The sequence below is a fragment of the Pongo pygmaeus genome, chromosome 22 (genome assembly GCF_028885625.2).
Source record: "Pongo pygmaeus isolate AG05252 chromosome 22, NHGRI_mPonPyg2-v2.0_pri, whole genome shotgun sequence".
Taxonomy (NCBI): Eukaryota; Metazoa; Chordata; class Mammalia; order Primates; family Hominidae; genus Pongo; species Pongo pygmaeus.
Window position 1 is genome coordinate 6,833,793 of NC_072395.2, and position 21,278 is coordinate 6,855,070.

General features: G+C 45.2%; 1 pseudogene; it reads right to left on the reverse strand.

Moving 5' to 3' along the window:
• Window positions 1-1,517: 1,517 nt before the first annotated feature.
• LOC134738988 (double homeobox protein 4C-like) overlaps window positions 1,518-21,278 on the reverse strand; it is a 191,776-nt pseudogene continuing 172,015 nt past the window's right edge.

Consider the following 21,278-nt stretch of genomic DNA (forward strand, 5'->3'; position numbering starts at 1 on the left):
GTGAGGGCACTGTCGGCCTACGCGGCCTTTGGCCGAGCACTCAGCCTGCACTGGGCACCCAACATTTTCCCGGAGTTCGAGGTGCTGCTGGTCCTGGAGGCAGAAGACGGCTTTTCTCTTTGCCTTCCTTTCTCTGTTTCTTGCTTCTTTTCTCCCTCTGTCCATCCTTCCCTCTATTCTTCCTTCTCTCCCTCTCTCCCTCCCTCCCTCTGTTCTTCTCTCCTTCCCTCTCTCCGTCTATCCATACCTCCCTTTCTCCCTCCTTCCCTCCCTCCCTTTTTCTCTTTTACTTTCCTTCCCTCCCTCCATCCCTTCCAAGGTCCCTCCGTTCATCCGCCCTTTCCTCCCTCTGTCACTCCCACTCACTTTGTCTCCATTCCTTTCCCCATCTCTGGCTGGCTTCCATCCCGCCTAGAAAGGGCAGAACCACAGGTTGTGAGAGATCTCGAGGTCTACATTTAGTTGCCAGGCACTCCACATGATGCCGGGGAAGATGGCAGTGCACGGGTGGGTGAGTGATGGTGGAGCAGGGAGGCTGTGGAGTTGAGCTGCAGAAAGGAGAGCAGGCCTGGCCGCTGCCCCGGCCGGTGTTTCCCAGGGTGGAGATCTCCGCCTACACAACTGAAGAACGCGAGGGCGGGGGGAGTATACGGTGTGGGGGGGCTGGGGAAGGGAGGAGAGCCCTGCCTGGGCTGGTCCCAAACCCTAGCTGGCTGCCTGCGGACCCACGCATGCACAGTAGACGGCCCATCTCTGAGTACCTGTGCTGGCTCTGAAATCCCTGAGATGCTCAGGAAAGAATGACAGCCCTCCTTTCTGTGGAGTCTCTCGCTGGACCTGGACTCAGGGATCCTAGACAAGTCAGCTGGAAGGGAAGACACAGGTCTCCATACCGAGCCAGAGATTCACTGCAAAAGAAGGGCCAGCCCCCTGCCCCCATCCTGTCCCAACCCCGCATCCTAAAGCTCCTCCAGCTGAGCCCAGTGTTCTTCCTGGCTGACGAGTGGTTACAGAAAAGTGGGATCTTCCACGTCCTTCAACTCCCCCAATGGCTCTGTTGCTAGGAAAGGATGTGCCTTTTGCTGAAATTCTGGGGTCGACAGGAGCTCATATAACAGGGTGGATGTGAGTGCAGATGAATGCTTCAGCTCCTGTAGTGGTTGGGAGGGTGCCTGGATGGCTTACATCTGCTTCTGACATGCAGAGGTCTCCACGGGCGTCAGCTGTGGAGGTAGATGTGCCTCGGCTTCGTGTCCCCAAGTGCCCTGGCGACCTGGAGACCCTGGCCCCAGCCCCAATATGGACTCACTTGGGACGTGTGCGGTACAAGCACACCTTGCTCCTGTGACTCAGCCTGAGTGGCTCAAGTTGTCCCACTGAGCAGGCACCCAGAAGGCCGCCTTGCTGTGGGTCCTGGTACCCCTGCCATCTGTTTGACTCAACGTGAGCAGCCCAAGCTGTCCCATTGAGCACACACCCAGAAAGACACAGTAGTGCGGATCCTGGTCCCCCTGCCATCAGTTTGGGTGCGGAGGTCTTCCAGGTGTCTGAGGGTGGGACAGCGCCACTTCTGAAGAAGGCAGGGCAGCAAACCCAAAATCTCCGTGTGCCACGGCAGGTTGGGAGATTCCTTCTGCATGTGAAGCCTCACTGGGCTGCAGCAGAGGGGCGAGCCTTGCTGTCTGACTCAAGAAAGCCCCCTGTTCCCTACGCCCTGGTGGGGATGAATGTGACAAAGGAGGGAGGGTGGCACCTTGGTGGGCCATGTTGCACAGGCTGCCTGCATGCACGGGTTCCCTGCCACCCTGGCCTGGATGCCTGAACTTTCGATTCTGACACGAAAACTGAATCCTGGACTCTAAAAGGCAGGTCTCTCTGGCCAGTTCGGGTAAGGGTTCTGCTCAAAGCATGCTGGCAGGGCATCTATTTTGTTCAGGTTACAAACGAGTCTCCTTTGCTGTCCTCGTCCTCAGGCTTCCGGAGGGAAGGGGCTGTCAGAAGGTGTTGGGAGAGCTATCGCGAGGGCACCTGGCCAGAATGTCATGGACAGACATGGGCAGAGAGTGGCTGGTGGCTCCCACGTGCCTCTGTTGGCCTTTGTGCTGCACACAGGCCAGTCAGGAGTCCAATCCCGCCAGTGGCCCTTATAAAGACCCACCAGCTTCACCCCTTCACGAATATGCATGAGCACCTAAGGGCCATGGGTAATCCTCCCTCTGAAGCCAGAAACCACAGACCAGGGCCTTGTGTGGTAGGTGAAGGTGGGGCCAGATCAGCCGGGAAAGGGGGGCTTCCGGGGCTGGCTCTCTGAGTTCTCCAGAATTCTACAGAAACTGGAAGTTTCTCTCTGGGCTCACACACGATTTCAGGGAGAAACCACCTTGGAAGCGTGGCGTGTAGAACTGAACCTCCATGATATCTTGAGTTTTCCATGCCCACTCCATGAAGGCAGCAATGCTTGTGGGTGTCGCTGTTGCCGTGATAGTCTCACACAGGCAGGTGTGTGGATCTCATTTATTTTCGTTTTTTTAAATTTTCATTTCTTATTTCTACCTCTTAAAGTCAACAATAAAGTCACAAGTGCAAAATGAATGCATTTAAAAATATAAAAATACATTTCAGTTACAAGAAGTATGCAATGATCACGAAAATCTACTGTACACTTTGCCAAAGTCAAAGAATGAAAGACAATACGGAAAAGCCTATCTTCAAATATATTCTTAACAAAAACTCTCTCCTACATAGTAAAAGCATCATCTAAACAGCAGTTCCAACAGAGAAAAAAAAAAAAAAAAAGCAGGGTAGATGGGACAGACAACTTTCCCCAGGTTTTCCAGATAAATACGTGTGGTCACCAGGAATTCAAGGTAACTTCAAAAGCCACATTTAATTCAGAATAAAGTGAACATTTCTGACAGATGACAACAGTATGATACTGATTTTTTTCTTTCCTAGATACAAATGATATGGGACATTTCTTAACCGTTTACTAATCATCTAAGAATAACTGTAGAAATAACCCCAGTTCCACCATCCTAGCCACTGGTATAAAACAAATAACCTTCCATTGATACTGTCTTTCACATAACTAAAATATCCTCAGTTACTTGGAACAATTTCATGTTTACACATGATCACAAACACTTGTTTTCAGATGTTGTGGAATTACTGGGGCTGAGATTTTTGAAACTGTATCTGAATCTTAGCAGACAGATAATAATCCTTTCACTATACATTGATTGGGCTTCCTTAAACTGATCTGAGCAACTACTGTAATAATAATCCTGGTGGTAATCCATGATACTCTCAAATTATTCCCTTTAAGAAATATATAATCCATGTAACTCTAGCAAATATATTACATTGCACACTTTCTTAATAAGGAATGGCTGTTTTCAGGCCTTATTAGGAAAACAAACAAACAAACAACGGCAGTTACTACCTGTTTTTTATCACTGATAAGCTACAAGAAAGCTCAAATATGGACAGTTTAATTGTGTGATATTAAGTAAAAAATGAAAACCATTATAATTTTACCAAAAGAAACATAAAAAATATGGGAAGAAGTCAAATGAGCATGGCATGAGTCCCAAAGATTACATTATGATTCTGAACAGGATTTTCCAAAAAAAAAAAAAAGCTATCTACATACAATTTCTGTGAATATTTCTTGTACTAGAAAGATCCAAAGCAAATGTAGGCTCAGCCCTACCTTGTCAAGGATGAATATTCAGGGAAACTAGAAGTTCCATCTGCTAAAGTGCATCTGCTGACCAGGTCTACCATGGCCCTTCTACTTACAGACATCTAAGAAAGTGGCCTCACTCATGCTCATTCACTCGTTCTGTGGCCTATCAAGAGTCACACATAACGATGATTTTGCTTTTCTAAAAAAAACAAATACTTTATACAGTGAACTATAGAAAAAACATTTCTAAATATAATTTAAAATTCTAGAGAGTGGGGGCAGCCAACATGGAGGAATAGGTACAGCTGAGGTCTACAGCTCCCAGTGTGAGTGACACAGAAGATGGGTGATTTCCGAATTTCCATCTGAGGTACCGGTTTCATCTCACTAGGGAGTGCCAGACAGTGGGCACAGGACAGTGGGTAGAGTGCACCGTGTGTGAGCCGAAGCAGGGCTAGGCATTGCCTCATATGGGAAGTGCAAGGGGTCAGGGAGTTCCCTTTCCTAGTCAAAGGAAGGAGTGACAGACAGCACCTGGAAAATCGGTTCACTCCCACCCTAATACTGCACTTTTCTGACAGGCTTAAAAAACGGCTCACCAGGAGATTATATCCTGCACCTGGCTCAGAGGGTCCTACACCCATGGAGTCTCGCTGATTTCTAGCACAGCAGTCTGAGATCAAACTGCAAGGCAGCAGTGAGGCTGGGGGAGGGGTGCCGCCATTGCTCAGGTTCGCTTAGATAAACAAAGCAGACGGGAAACTCGAACTGGGTTGAGACAACAACAGCTCAAGGAGGTCTGCCTGCCTCTGTAGGCTCCACCTCTGGGGGCAGGGCACAGACAAACAAAAAGACAGCAGTAACCTCTGCAGACTTAAATATCCCTGTCTGACAGCTTTGAAGAGAGCAATGGTTCTCCCAGCATGCAGATGGAGATCTGAGAACAGGCAGACTGCCTCCTTAAGTGGGTCTCTGATCCCTGACCTCCAAGCAGCCTAAGTGTGAGGCACCCCACAGTAGGTGCAGACTGACACCTCACACGGCCGGCTACTCCTCTGAGGCAAAACTTCCAGAGGAACGATCAGACAGCAGCATTCGCGGTTCATGAAAATCCGCTGTTCTGCAGCCACTGTTGCTGTTATAAAGGCAAACAGAGTCTGGAGTGGACCTCTAGCAAACTCCAACAGACCTGCAGCTGAGGGTCCCGTCTGACAGAAGGAAAACTAACAAACATAAAGGACATCCACACCAAAAACCCATCTGTACATCACCATCATCAAAGACCAAAAGTAGATAAAACCAAAAAGATGGGGAAAAAACAGAGCAGAAAAACTGAAAATTCTAAAAAGCAGAGTGCCTCTCCTCCTCCAGAGGAACACAGTTCCTCACCAGTAATGGAAAAAATCTGGACAGAGAATGATTTTGATGAGTTGAGAGAAGAAGTCTTCATATGATCAAACTACTCCGAGCTACAGGACGAAATTCAAACCAAAGGCAAATAAGTTAAAAAACTTTGAAAAAAATTTAGACGAATGTATAACTAGAATAAACAATACAGAGAAGTGCTTAAAGGAGCTGATGGAGCTGAAATTCAAGGCTCAAGAACTAGGTGAAGAATGCAGAAGTCCCAGGAGCCGATGCAATCAACTGGAAGAAAGGGTATCAGTGATGGAAGATGAAATGAATGAAATGAAGCGAGAATGGAAGTTTAGAGAAAAAATAATAAAAAGAAACAAACAAACCCTCCAAGAAATATGGGACTATGTGGAAAGACCAAATCTACATCTGATTGGTGTACCTGAAAGTGACGGGGAGAATGGAACCAAGTTGGAAAACACTCTGCAGGATATTTTCCAAGAGAACTTCCCCAATCTATCAAGGCAGGCCAACATTCAGATTCAGGAAATACAGATAACACTGCAAAGATACTCCTCGAGAAGAGCAACTCCAAGACACATAATTTTCAGATGCACCAAAGATGAAATGAAGGAAAAAATGTTAAGGGCAGCCAGAGAGAAAGGTCGGGTTATGCACAAAGGGAAGTCCATCAGACTAACAGCAGATCTGTCAGCATAAACTCCACAAGCCAGAAGAGAGTGGGGGCCAATATTCCTCATTCTTAAAGAAAAGAATTTTCAACCCAGAATGTCATATCCAGGCAAACTAAGCTTCGTAAGTGAAGGAGAAATAAAATACATTACAGAGAAGTAAATGCTGAGGGATTTTTGTCACCACCAGACCTGCCCTAAAAGAGCTCCTGAACGAAGCACTAAACATGGAAAGGAACAACCAGTACCAGCAACTGCAAAATCATGCCAAATTGTAAAGACCATCGAGGCTAGGAAGAAACTGCATCAACTAACGAGCAAAATAACCAGCTAACATCATAATGACAAGAACAAATTCACAGATAACCATATAACTTTCAATGTAAATGGACTAAATGCTCCAATTAAAAGACAGAGACTGGCAAATTGGATAAAGAGTGATGACCCATCAGGGTGTTGTATTCAGGAAACCTATGTCACGTGCAGAGACACACATAAGCTCAAAATAAAAGGATGGAGGAAGATCTACCAAGCAGATGGAAAACAAGAAAAGGCAGGGGTTGCAATCCTACTCTCTGATAAAACAGACTTTAAAACAACAAAGATCAAAAGAGACAAAGAAGCTCATTACATAATGGTAAAGGGATCAATTAAAAAAGAAGAGCTAACTATCCTAAATATATATGCACCCAATACAGGAGCACTCAGATTCATAAAGCAAGTCCTGATTTACTTACAAAGAGACTTAGACTCCCACACAATAATAATGGGAGACTTTAACACTCCACTGTCAACATTAGACAGATCAATGAGACAGAAAGTCGACAAGGATACCTAGGAATTGAACTCAGCTCTGCACCAAGCGGACCTAATAGACATCTACAGAACTCTCCACCCCAAATCAACAGAATATACATTATTTTCAGCACCACACCACACATATTCTAAAATTGACCACATAGTTGGAAGTAAAGCTCTCCTCAGCAAATGTAAAAAAGAGAAATCATAACAACCGGTCTCTCAGACCACAGTGCAATTAAACTAGAACTCAGGATTAAGAAACTCACTCAAAACCACTCAACTACATGGAAACTGAACAACCTGCTCCTGAATGACTACTGGGTACATAATGAAATGAAGGCAGAAATGAAGATGTTCTTTGAAACCAACGAAAACAAAGACACAACATACCAGAATCTCTGGGACACATTCAAAGCAGTGTATAGGGAAATTTATAGCACTAAATGCCCACAGGAGAAAGCAGAAAAGATCCAAAATTGACACCCTAACATCAAGATTAAAAGAACTAGAAAAGCAAGAGCAAACACATTCAAAAGCTAGCGGAAGGCAAGAAATAAGTAAAATCAGAGCAGAACTGAAGGAAATAGAGAAACAAAAATCCTTCAAAAAATCAATGAATCCAGGAGCTGGTTTTTTGAAAACATCAATAAAATTGATAGACCGCTAGCAAGACTAATAAAGAAGAAAATAGAGAAGAATCAAAAAGGCGTAATAAAAAATGATAAAGGGGTTATCATCTCCGATCCCACAGAAATACAAACTACCATCAGAGAATACTACAAACACCTCTATGCAAATAAACTAGAAAATCTATTAGAAATGGATAAATTCCTCGACACATACACCCTCCCAAGACTAAACCAGGAAGAAGTTGAATCTCTGAATAGACCAATAATAGGCTCTGAAATTGAGGAAAAATCAATAGCTTACCAACCAGAAAGAGTCCAGGACCAGATGGATTCACAGCCGAATTCTACCAGAGGTACAAGGAGGAACTGGTACCATTCCTTCTGAAACTATTCCAATCAATAGAAAAAGAGGGAATCCTACCAAACTCATTTTATGAGGCCTGCATCATCGTGATACCAAAGCTGGGCAGAGACACAACCAAAAAAGAGAATTTTAGACCAATATCCTTGATGAATATTTATGCAAAACTCCTCAATATAATACTGGCAAACCAAATATAGCAGCACATCAAAAAGCTTATCCACCATGATCAAGTTGGCTTCATCCCTGGGATGCAAGCCTGGTTCAATATACACAAATGAATAAATGTAATCCAGCTTATAAACACAACGAAAGACAAAAACCACATGATTATCTCAATAGATGCAGAAAAGGCCTTTGACAAAATTCAACAACCCTCCATGATAAAAACTCTCAATAAATTAGGTATTGATGGGGTATATCTCAAAATAATAAGAGCTATCAATGACAAACCCACAGCCAATATCATACTGAATGGGCAAAAACTGGAAGCATTCCCTTTGAAAACTAACAGAAGACAGGGATGCCCTCTCTCACCACTCCTATTCAACATAGTGTTGGAAGTTCTGGCCAGGGCAATGAGGCAGGAGAAGGAAATAAAGGGTATTCAATTAGGAAAAGAGGAAGTCAAACTGTCCCTGTTTGCAGATGACACGATTGTATATCTAGAAAACCCCACTTTCTCATTCCAAAATCTCCTTAAGCTGTTAAGCAACTTCAGCAAAGTCTCAGGATACAAAATCAATGTACAAAAATCACAAGCATTCTTATACACCAATAAAAGACAAACAGAGAGCCAAATCATGAGTGAACTCCCATTCACAATTGCTTCAAAGAGAATAAAATACCTAGGAATCCAACTTACAAGGGATGTGATGGACCTCTTCAAGGAGAACTATAAACCACAGCTCAATGAAATAAAAGAGGATACAAACAAATGGAAGAACATTCCAAGCTCATGGTTAGGAAGAATAAGTATCGTGAAAATTGCCATACTGCCCAAGGTAATTTATAGATTCAATGCCATCACCATCAAGCTAACAATGACTTTCTTCACGGAATTGGAAAATCTAGTTTACAGTTCATATGGAACCAAAAAAGAGCCCACATCGCCAAGTCAATCCTAAGCCAAAAGAACAAAGCTGGAGGCATCACGCTATCTGACTTCAAACCATACTACAAGCCTACAGTAACCAAAACAGCATGGTACTGGTACCAAAACAGAGATGCAGATCAATGGAACAGAACAGAGACCTCAGAAATAACACCGCATATCTACAACCATCTGATCTTTGACAAACCTGAGAAAAACAAGCAATGGGGAAAGGATTCCCTATTTAATAAATGGTTCTGAGAAAACTGGCTAACCACATGTAGAAAGCTGAATCTGGATCCCTTCATTACACCTTATACAAAAAAATAATTCAAGATGGATTAAAGACTTAAACTTTAGACCTAAAACCATAAAAACCCTAGAAGAAAACCTAGGCATTACCATTCAGGACACAGGCATGAGCAAGGACTTCATGTCTAAAACACCAAAAGCAATGGCAACAAAAGCCAAAATTGACAAATGGGATCTAATTAAACTAAAGAGCTTCTTCACAGAAAAAGAAACTACCATCAGAGTGAGCAAGCAACCTACAAAATGGGAGAAAATTTTCGCAACCTACTCATCTGACAAAGGGCTAATATCCAGAATCTACAATGAACTCAAACAAATTTACAAGAAAAAAACAAACAATCCCATCAAAAAGTGGGTGAAAGACATGAACAGATACTTCTCAAAAGAAGACATTCATGCAGCCAAAAAACACAAGAAAAAATGCTCACCATCACTGGCCATCAGAGAAATGCAAATCAAAAACACAATGAGATACCATCTCACACCAGTTAGAATGGCGATCATTAAAAAGTCAGGAAACAACAGGTGCTGGAGAGGATGTGGAGAAATAGGAACACTTTCACACTGTTGGTGGGACTGTAAACTAGTTCAACCATTGTGGAAGTCAGTGTGGCGATTCGTCAGGGATCTAGAACTAGAAATACCATTTGACCCAGCCATCCCATTACTGGGTATATACCCAAAGGACTATAAATCATGCTGCTATAAAGACCCATGCACACGTATGTTTATTGTGGCACTATTCGCAATAGCAAAGACTTGGAACCAACCCAAATGTCCAACAATCATATACTGGATTAAGCAAATGTGGCACATATACACCATGGAATACAATGCAGTCATAAAAAATGATGAGTTCATGTCCTTTGTAGGGTCATGGATGAAATTGGAAATCATCATTCTCAGTTAGCTATCGCAAGGACAAAAATCCAAACACCACATGTTCTCACTCATAAGTGGGAACTGAACAATGAGAACACAGGGACACAGGAAGGTGAACATCACACTCTGGGGACTGTCGTAGGGTGGGCGGAGGGTGGAGGGATAACTTTAGAAGATTTACCTACTTGTAAATGACGAGTTAATGACTACAGCACACCAGCATGACAAATGTATACATATGTAACTAACCTGCACATTGTGCACATGTACGCTAAAACTTAGAGTATAATAAAAATAAAAAAAATTCTAGAGAGTTAAGATAACCTCATTTTTAAAAATACTGAAATTGTAAAGGGTCCATATAAAAAGCTGCATTAAGTACATACTTCCTATTTTAATAATTCACTTGCTTTGCTCTTAAAATCTGTGTGAGAGAAGTCAATATTTTACTCATGTCTTTTGGAAAGAGATTCAAAAGCAAAAGTAGCAGTGCTGTAAAATTTCATGAAGTTTTTGGGACTTTTAAAATCTAAATTATTCAATATTTTGTATTGTTATTCCACTCATATATTGCCCGGAATATATATACAGCAACACAGCAACAGTGATTGCAACAAAAGTAAGGTAAATAGGTCTACAATCATTTGATTTCCTTATTAGATAAATGAAGTTTTCATAGAGGAAATGCAAATTCAGATCAGGTTACATAAGCTTAACTATTATTTAACCCTTATATAAAATTAAATCTAACACTCACCACTACAAATCTGTAAGGAATCACTGTCAGGAATCTATAGGACTTGGCTTGTATTTACATTCGACCCACACTTAGAAATTTCATAAATGATGAGATGCAGGCCAAGGGGATTCCTCAAAGGGCTCCACCCAAAAGGAAAAGAAATAGTTAAACAGAGAATTACCACTTATGTATTTGTGGGTAATCAGCTTATTCTTCAGCCTCTAGACAGTGAGGAGGATGAAAAAATGGAAGAAGATAGCAAAGAAGAGGAAGAAAAAGATCACAGTGAAGCGATGAAGCCAGAGGAGCCACCTCAAAGTTTTCTGAGTGAAAAAAATCATGAAACTGCCCCTCCCTGAATCTTTAAAAGCTAACTTGACATATTTTAGAGACAAATAACTGAGATCAAGAAGAAAGAATGCCTACTGATAATTCCTTTAGTCCTCAAAATGAAGCATTTGTGAGGAGTTAAAAGAATTATTTCTTTCATCAGAGCAAATTATAGTGGAAAAAATATCACTTGTTACTCTCAGTAACTTAAATTATGTATTGAGTGAATAAAAGAATCCCTTTTATAAAATCTATTTTTCTTTAAATCTCGGAAAACTGTTGTTTTAGCTCAAAGTGATTTCAAAATGGAATGCAACAGTAGTCAAGACTTGTGTACCACAAATTCTTTTCTGATTCCTTACGAATCTCGTTCATTTTCATGTAGAAAACGAGAGCGAAACTACAGAGAAAAGAAACGCCCGGTGCATCACGGCCTGACGATGGTTTCCTGTTTCGTAAGAAATGGGGAGTCTCCACTATGACCTGTTTCCAAAGAGGAAACTGGAAAGGAGAGCGAAAACACAATGCTGCTTTTCCACTATTCTCTGGAGGTTTCTGTGTCCCCACAGAGCTCGGGAAACAAACAGTCAAAATGGTCACGCTTTCGGGGGCTAGAGACACATGAGCAAAAGGTCCCCTTGCAGAAGACAAAGGAACGTGGAACCCGAAGCCATGCTTCAGTCGGCCTGAGTGTGACTCCTGTGTGGGCGGGACTATCCACCTCGCACTCCGTTGCAGGCTCAACGTGGGGCTATCTCATCTGTGAACGATGTGGATGAAAAATGGACAATCACCCGAATCTCGGCTCATTGCTCCCTGGGTAATTCGCTTATTCCTTTGGAGACGAAATTCGTCTGAATCGCTCCCAGATGAAGTAACCCAGGCTGGCGATCCAGAGGGCCGGTGAGAGCCCCGCAGGCCGACGCGGCTGTGGGCCGAGCACTTAGCCTGCCCTGGGCACCCAACATCTTCCCGGAGTGCAAGATCCTGCTGGTCCTGGAGGAAGAAGACCGCTTTTCTCTCTGCCTTCCCCCCTTTGTTTCTTGCTCCCACCCTCCCTCCCTCTTTCCCTCCGTCCCTCCCTCAGTTCCTCCCTTCCTCCCTCCCTCCCTCCTTCCCTCTCTCCCTCCTATCCTTCCAAAACTTCCAAGGTCCCTGGGTCCATCCGTTCTTTTCTCCCTCCATCGCTCCTTCCCTCTCTGTCTCCGTTCCTCTCCCCATATCTGCCTGAGTTCCCTCCCGCGTATAAAGGGCAGCACCCCAGTTTGCGTGGGGTCTCGGGTCTGCATTTAGCTATCAGGCACTCCACGGTGAAGCCGAGGAAGCTGGCTGGGCAAGGGTAGGCGAGTGACGGTGTGGCAGGGAGACAGAGGTGGCGAGACGCGGAAAGAAGAGTAGGCTTGGCACCTGCCCAGGCCAGTGTTTCCCGGGATGGAGGTCTCCGCCCGCCCCACTGAAGAACGCGGCGGGTGCACAAGAGGGAAGGGATGAGAGCTCTGCCTGAGCTGGTTAGAAAACGTAGGCTGCTGCCTGCTCACCCGCGCATGAGCAGTAGACACTCCATCTCCCGGTACCTGGACGGGCCCTGGGATCCCCAGGATGCTCAAGAAAGAATGACAGCCCTCCTCTTAGTGGAGTCTCTCATGGGACCTGGAACTCAGCGATCCTAGGCAGGTCAGCTGGAAGGGAAGACACGCCTCTCCATACCGAGTCAGAGGTTCACCACGAAAGAGAGGCGGCCGCCCTGCCCCCACCCCGCCCCCACCCCGCTTCCTAAAGCTTCTCCAGCAGAGCCCGGTGTTCTTCCTGGCTGAGGAGTGGTTCCAGCGGAATGGGCTCTTCCACTTCCTTCAGCTTCCCCAGTGGCGCCGGGCCTAGGAAAGGTTGTGCCTTTTGCTGAAACTCTGGGGTTGACAGGAGCTTATCTAACAAGCTGGAGGTGAGTGTAGAAGAGTGCCCCGGCTCCCGGAGCGGTTGAGAGGTGCCTGGATGGCTTGCATCTGTGCTTGATGCGGAGGAGTCCGGGGTCGCTAGCTTCGGAGGTGGAGGTGCCCCATCTTTGGTTTCCCACCCCGCCCTGGCGACCTGGGGCTCCAGACCCACCGCGGACTCCGGTGGGACGTGGGTGGTGCAAACACACCTTGCCCCTGTGACTCAGCTTGAGGGGGCCCAAGCTGTCCCACTGAGCACACGCCCAGCAGGCTGCCGTGCTGGGATCCTCGTCCTCCTGGCATTTGTTGGGGTGTGGAGGCCACCGAGGTGTCTGAGGGTGAGACAGTCCTACTTCCAGAGGAGCCAGGGCAGTGAACACAAAAATTCCCACGTGCAATGGCAGGTTGAGAGATTCCTTCTGCCTGCACAGCCTGGCTGGGCTGGAGCGGGGGGACGGCCCTTGCTACCTGGCTCACGAAAGCCCCCTGTGGGAGAGCCCCAGGCATGCAGGGCGTGTGTGGTGCAGAAAGTCCCGTTCCCCACGCAGAGATGTGGGTGAACTCGATTGAGGAGGGATGAGGATGACACCCACTGGGGGTGTTAATTAGTAACCACAGTGGCCTCAAAGAGCTCAAATGGAAGGAAGAATTGCACGTCTCTCACTTTAAGTAAAAAGCTAGAAATGATTAAGCTTACTGAAGATGTAAAATTTTCATCGCTAGAGAGACGTCAACACATGGCTTCAAAACTTCAAAGGATGGGCTGACTGTCTTTGAGGACCACTGCAGTTGGTGGCTTTAAGTTACAGCCAATGCTCATTGACCACTCTGAAAATCTCAGGGCTCTTAAGAATTATTCAAAATCTATTCTTTCTGTGCTCTAGAAATGGAATATCACAGTCTGAGTGACAACATAACTGTTAACAGTATGGTTTACTGAATATTTTAATCCCACTATTGAGACCTACTGCTCAGAAAAAAAAAAAAAAACACGAGTCCTTTAAAGGGATTGCTGCTTGGCCTGGTGCAGTGGCTAACACCTATAATCCCTGCACTTTGGGAGGCCGAGGTGGTTGGATCGCCTGAGGTCAGAAGTTGGAGACCAGCCTGGCGAAATTTATGAAACCCCATGTCTAATAAAAATACAAAAAAATTAGCTGGGCCTGGTGGTGGTACTTGTAATTTCAGCTACTTGGGAGGCTGACACAGAAGAATGGCTTGGACCCTGGAGGCGGAAGTTGCAGTGAGCCAAGACCACGCCACTGCCCTCCATCCTGGGCAACAATAGGGAAACTATATAAAGGAGAAAAAAAAGGAAAGAAAAGAAAAAAGGAAAAAAGATTGCTGCTTATTAATAATTCTCCTAGCTACCCAGAAGCTTAGATGGAGATGTACTTGGAAATTAATGTTATGTTCATGGCTGCTAATACAATATCTATCCTTCAGCCTGTGGATCAAAGAGTGGTTTTGACTTTCAAGTGTTTTTATTAAATAATAAATGCATTTTGTAAAGGTATAGCTGTCATAGATAGTAATTTCTTTGATGAGTCTGGATAAACTGAATTGAAAACCTTTTGGAAAGGTTTCACCATTAATCCCTTCATGATATTTCAAACTCCTCCTGTGAATCACAAATGTCCTTAAAAGCAAATGCCATTAAGGACATTTGTGTTTGATGGGAGGAGGTTGAAATATCAACATTAAAAGGAGTTTTGAAGAAGTTGATTCCAGCCCTCATGGATGACTTTGAGGGCTCAGGATGTCAGTGGAAGAAGTCCCTACAGATGTGGTAGAAATTGCACGACAATCAGAATTAGAATTAGGGCCTTAAGATGAGATTAAATTGCTGTAAACTCATAATGAAACTTGAACAAGTGGCGAGTTGCTTGTTATGGATGAGCAAAGAAAATATTTTCTTGAGATGGAATCTACTCCAGGTGGAGATGCTATGAACATTGTTGAAATAATAACAAAGGATTTAGAATATTCCATAAACCTAGTGGATAAAGCAGCAGCAGGGTTTGAGAGGGTTTACTCCAATTTTGAAGGAAGTTCTACTGTGGAAAAAATGTTATCAAACAGCATCACATGCTATAGGGAAATCTTTTGTGAAAGGAACAAACTTCATTGTTTTAAGAAATTGACACAGGTACCCAAACTTCAGCATCCCCCATACTGATCAGTCAGCAGCCATCAACATAGAGGCAAGACCCTCACTGTAGAGAAAAGAAAGAGAGATCAGACTGTTACTGTGTCTATATAGAAAGAAAAGACATAAGAGACTCCATTTTGAAAAAGACTTGTACTTTAAACAATTGCTTTGGTGAAATGTTGTTAATTTGTAGCTTTGCCCCAGCCGCTTTGCCCCTGCCACTTTGCCCCAGCCACTCAGACCCAACCTGGAGCTCACAAAAGCATGCGTTGTATGAAATCAAGGTTTAAGGGATCTAGGGCTGTGCAGGACGTGCCTTGTTAACAAAATGTTTACAAGCAGTATACTTGGTAAAAGTCATCGCCATTCTCTAATCTTAATAAGCGAGGGGCAAAATGCACTGCAGAAAGCCGCAGGGACCTCTGCCCTTGAAAGCGGGATATTGTCCAAGGTTTCTCCCCATGTGAAAGTCTGAAATATGACCTCATGGGATGAGAAAGACGTGACTGTCCCGCAGCCCGACACCCGTTAAGGGTCTGTGCTGAGGTGGATTAGTAAAAGAGGAAAGCCTCTTGCAGTTGAGATAGAGGAAGGCCACTGTCTCCTGGTTGCCCCTGGGAACTGAATGTCTCAGTATAAAACCCGATTGTACATTTATTCAATTCTGAGATAGGAGAAAATCCGCCCTATGATGGGAGGGCAGACATGTTTGCAGTAATGTGCTTTGTTATTCTTTACTCCACTGAGATGTTTGGGTGGAGAGAAACATAAATCTGGCTTACGTGCACGTCCAGTCATAGTACCTTCCCTTGAACTTAATTGACATAGATTATTTTGCTCACATGTTTTTTGCTGACCTTCTCCTTATTATCACCCTGCTCTCCTACTACATTCCTTTTTGCTGAAATAATGAAAATAATAAGCAATAAAAACTTCTCCTTATTATCACCCTGCTCTCCTACTACATTCCTTTTCGCTCAAATAATGAAAATAATAAGCAATAAAAACTGAGGGAACTCAGAGGCCGGTGCCTGTGCAGGTCCTTGGTATGCTGAGTGCTGGTCCCCTGGGCTTACTAGTGCTTCTCTATACTTTGTCTCTGTGTCTTAATTATTTTCTCAGTCTCTCGTCCCACTTGACTAGAAATACCCACAAGTGTGGAGGAGCAGGCTGCCCCTTCACTCACCAGCAAAAAGATTATGACTTGGTAAGGTTCAGATATTCATTAGTATTTTTCAGCAATGAGATATTTTAAGTTAAGGTATGTACATGGATTTTTAGACATAATGTGATTACTAATTAATTAATTAATAATTATTGAATACTCATTAGACTACAACACAGTTTAAGCACAACTTTTATAAGTACTGGGAAACAAAATGTTTATGTGACTAATTTGATTGTAACATTTGCCTTATTGTGGTTGTCTGGAACCAAACCTACACTATCTCTGAGTATTCTTGAAAGTTTTTGGTTGTTCTTTGTTTTGAGAAGGGGTTTCTCTCTGTCACCCAGGCCAGAGTGCAGTGGTATGATCATAGCTCACTGCAGCCTCAAACTGCTGGGTGAAGTGATTGTTCTACCACAGCCTCCTGAGTAGCTGGGACTACAGGCATGCAGCACTATGCTTGGATATATATATATATTTTTTTGAGATGGAGTCTCGCTCTTTAGCCCAGGCCAGAGTGTAGTGGCTCTATCTCGGCTCACTGCAAGTTGTGCTTCCCGGGTTCATACCATCCTCCTGCCTCAGCCTCCCGAGTAGCTGGGACTACAGACGCCCACACCAGGCCCAGCTAATTTTCTGTATTTTTAGTAGAGATGGGGTTTCACCGTGTTAGCCAGGATGGTCTCGATCTCCTGACCTCGTGATCCACCTGCCTCAGCCTCCCAAAGTGCTGGGATGACAGGAATGAGCCACCGCGCCCGACCTGTCTTTTCTTTCTAGTGGCACAAGCCCCATGGAGTGTGGTGCGTCTGATCTACGATGCTTTTGAACAGTGTAGAAAGTGTTGCTGTCTGTATTTAATTTTTTCCTACATGTATGGCCACGATCGATCACAAGATCAATAAGCCCTTCTCCTTATTCTACTTCCCTTTCTAGCAATGGAGAACATTGATTGGATTTTTCCTGCCTACAGGCAGGAATGAGTCTGCCGTTTTCTTTTTTAAACCCGAGGGGACTGAGCCTGAGGGCTTGGAGCGCGGCCACCCTCCCCCAACCCCCAACTGGTGATTGTGGTGGTGGTGGTGGTGGTTTTGTGTTCCAGCTTCTGTTCTGTTGTTGTTGTTGCTGCTGCTGCTGCTGATGCTGTCGTCGTTGTTTTGGTATTTTACAGACTTAGGGGGTGTACCTGCTTGTTTGTTAGATCAGCATACTACTGCCTCCGGATGTAGAAGTGGACCTCCAGTGTATCCGATACCCACGTGGCAAACGTTGTCTCTGACGGGCGATTTATTCATCCCTCATCCCCCTGTTGTTCTCCTCCTCCCTTTTGGAGTGTCTTTTATTTCCATCTTGATGACCTTGTGCGTACTCACTGTTTACCTCCCACTTTTAAGCAGAAGGCAGTTCACTGGGTACATACTTGCTTCCAGCTCTATCCATGTTGTGGGAAAAGACGTGAAATCACTCTTTTTTGTGCCTACACCATTACAGAATTTTAACTTTCTTGGTGATTGTTTTTCTTTTTTCTTTTCTTTTCTTTCCCCCTCCTCCCCCTTTTTTTTCATTTTTTTCAGCTGGGCTCTCCTACTTGTGTTGCTCAGTTGATCAGGTTGGTCTCCTGGCCTTGACACTTCTCCCATCACATCCACCACCTGGTTGTTGAAATGAGCATCTCTTGTAAAATGGAAAAGACAAAAAAAAAAAAGAGAAAGACAAAAATATGGGGTGAACGTTTCTCTTGCCGCCTCCCAGGGTGTACCTTGGAACCGATAGGAGGGAGGGAGCTTGCCTGGGTGGGTTTTCTGTGCTAAATCCTCCCGGGGACCTCCTTCCCTCTCCCCCTTGTCCCTGCTTCTCCCCCAGCCAAGGCTCCCACCGCCGCTGTGGGATTTTCCGTGGGAGAGGTATGGGAGAGGACTGATGCACCTTCCAGATCTATATCCTGCCAGACGTCTCTGGCTCAGCGTCCCCCACCGGCTGCCTGCCACCTTCCAGGGAGCTCTGAGGCTGATGCCCCGCCCCCGTTCATGTCCCACCACCCTCCCCTGGCGGGCCGTTGCCTGGTGACCCCAAGGGAACTGCGATGACGCTTTCTTTTTTCTTTTTTTAAAATTTTATTATTATTATACTTTAAGTTTTAGGGTACATGTGCACAACGTACAGGTTTTTTACATATGTATACGTGTGCCATGTTGTTGTGCTGCACCCATTAACTCGTCATTTAGAATTACGTATATCTCCTAATGCTGTCCTTCCCCCCTTCCCCCACCTCACAACAGTCCCTGGTGTGTGATGTTCCCCTTCCTGTGTCCATGTGTTCTCATTGTTCAATTCCCACCTATGAGTGAAAACATGCGGTGTTTGGTTTTTTGTCCTTGCGATAGTTTGCTGAGAATGATGGTTTCCAGTTTCATCCATGTCTCTACAAATGACATTAACTCATCATTTTTTATGACTGCATAGTATTCCATGGTGTCGAATCCTCCAGTGAAGACTTCCACCAGATTCCCTGGGTGGGCCGGATGGGATGAGACTGGACCACCCCGTACCATGCTGTTCTTGGGGATATGTTGACATACAGGGTGGACTGGCAGCCCCAGCATTGTAAAGGGTGTCCAGGTATGGAAATGTCACATAGGATGTCCTCCGTCCTGTCAGCCTGCCTTCAGCTTCCTCAGGCATGAAGACAACTTCCCATCAGAACCTCTTTTCTTTCCTTTCTCCACCACACACATGAGACGCATGAGAGGGAGAAACAGCTCAATAGGTACTGCTGACCTTCATTTGTGGAGTCTTCAGTCATCTACACACAGACAGGTGAATAGGCAGGTACCCAAATCAAACACCATTTCCGCGTCCTCATGGTGGGATTGGTCTCTCTCTCTCTCTCACACACACACACAATTTCCACATCTAGCTCACAAACCACACTAATTTACTGTTTTCACAGTACGCAGTCTGAGTAAAACCCACCCCACACTCCACCCGGCGGTTGACAAAACTCCTTCTCTACAATTTATAAAAAAGATCATCTGGGCTGGGCACAGTGGCTCACGCCTGTCATTCCAGCACTTTGGGAGGCCAAGGTGGGTTGATCACTTGAGGCCAGGAATTCAAGACCAGGCTGGCCAACATAGTGAAACCCCATCTCTATGAAAAATAGAACAATTACCAGTTCTGGTGGCATAGACTTGTAATCACAACTACTCAGGAGACTGAGGCAGGCGAGTTGCTTGAATTAGGGAGGCCGAAGTTGCAGTGAGCTGACATCCTGCCATGGCAATTATTGAGACTGAGCGAGACTCTGTCTCAATAATAATTATAATATTATTATAAGATTAGTTTTGCGTGGTAATACCTGCATGTAGTCTCAGCTACTCGGGAGGCTGAGGTAAGGAGAAGAACACTTGAGGCCCCACAGGTCGAGGCTTCAGTCAGCTGTATCCTGGGCAGTCACCAGTCAAGGAGATATGCCCCTCCCCGTTTTCTTTTCTTTTCTTTTTCTTCTCTTTTCTTCTCTCTTCTTCTCCTTCCCTCCCTCCCTCCCTCTCTCCCTCTCTTTCTTTCTTTCTTTCTTCCTTCCTTCCTTCCTTCCTTTCCTGCCTGACTGCCCTCCTGCCTTTCTTCTTTCCTCCCTTCCTCCCTTTCTTCTTTCCTCCTGCCTCAGCCTTCCAAAGTGCCGGGATTACTGGCATGAGGCACCATGCCTGCTTGGCCTAAAGAGACACCCTTTGAAAGTAAGACACAGACAGCGCCTTCCAGTGATCTGATTGATTCATTGACTGATTTAGAGGCAGCGTCTCACTCTGTCACCCTGGCAGTGGTGCCATCATAACTCACTCACTGCAGCATGGATGCTCCTGGACTCAAGTGATCCTTCCACCTCAGCCTCCAGAGTAGAGTACCTGGGACCACAGGCATGCGCCACTGTGCCTAGATAATTTTTATTTATTTATTTATTTTATTTCCCGAGACAGAGTTTCTCTCTGGTTGCCCAGACTGGAGTGCAATGGCTTGATCTTGGCCCACCACAACCTCTGCCTCCTGGGTTCAAGCAATTCTCCTGCGTCAGCCTCCCCAGCAGCTGGGACTGCAGGCATGCGCCACCACGTCTGGCTGATTTTGTATTTTTAGTGCAGACGGGGCTTCTCCATGTTGGTCAGGCTGGTCTTGAACTCCCGACCTCAGGTGATCCGCCCTCCCCAGCCTCCCGAAGTGCTGGGATGGCAGGCATGAGCCACCGAGCCTGGCCTTCATTTTTCAATGTTTTTCCACAGACAGGGTCTCATCATTTTGTTGCAACCCTCCTGACCCAGTGCCTCAAAGTGCTGGCGTGACAGGTGTGAGCCACTGCGCCTGGACTCCGGGGAATGATTCACGACCATGACCACTGTACTGATTCTTTCTTTCTTTTTTCTTTCTTTCTTTCTTTCTTTCTTTCTTTCTTTCTTTCTTTCTTTCTTTTCTTTCTTTCTTTCTTTCTTTCTTTCTTTCTTTCTTTCTTTCTTTTCTTTCTTTCTTTCTTTCATTGATGATTTTTTTATTATTGGTTGATTGATTGATTGATTTTGAGATGGAGTCTCACTCTGGGCGAGGTGAGGCAAGGCGAGGTGCAATGCTTTGGAAGCCGCAGCACCGCCTTCTAAAGCCCCATTCAAATGCACAAAGCCCTATTGACTTCCTGGACTTGGAGCTGATGCCTTCCATTGCCTGGGGTTTCTCTCCATTCAGAAGTTTTACAGGCAAAACCCCACCCAGAGGCTGGCTACGGCTGAGGATTACGGGATGTGGTGGGGCTGGAAACTCTTTCTCCCATTGTTGCAAGCTCAGCCAAGATATCCCCTGACCCCCATCGCTTGCTCACCCTTTGAGATCCCCTCCCTCCACCACCTTGGAGGCTGACCTCTTACTTTAATTTCTGTCTTTCTTCCTTTCCTGCTTTTGAGGAGTGTGTGCAGGAATGAGGGTGTGTAGGGGGAGGGGGTGTGGGGTGGGGACAGAGGGGAACGTCCTAAGGGTCGATTTAGTGTCATGCCTCTTTCACCGCCACCACCGAAGATGAAAGCAACAATCAGTTAAATACCGCGTGTTCTCATCCATAAGTGGGAACTTATAGATGAAAGTTCTGCGTGGGCAGAACGAGG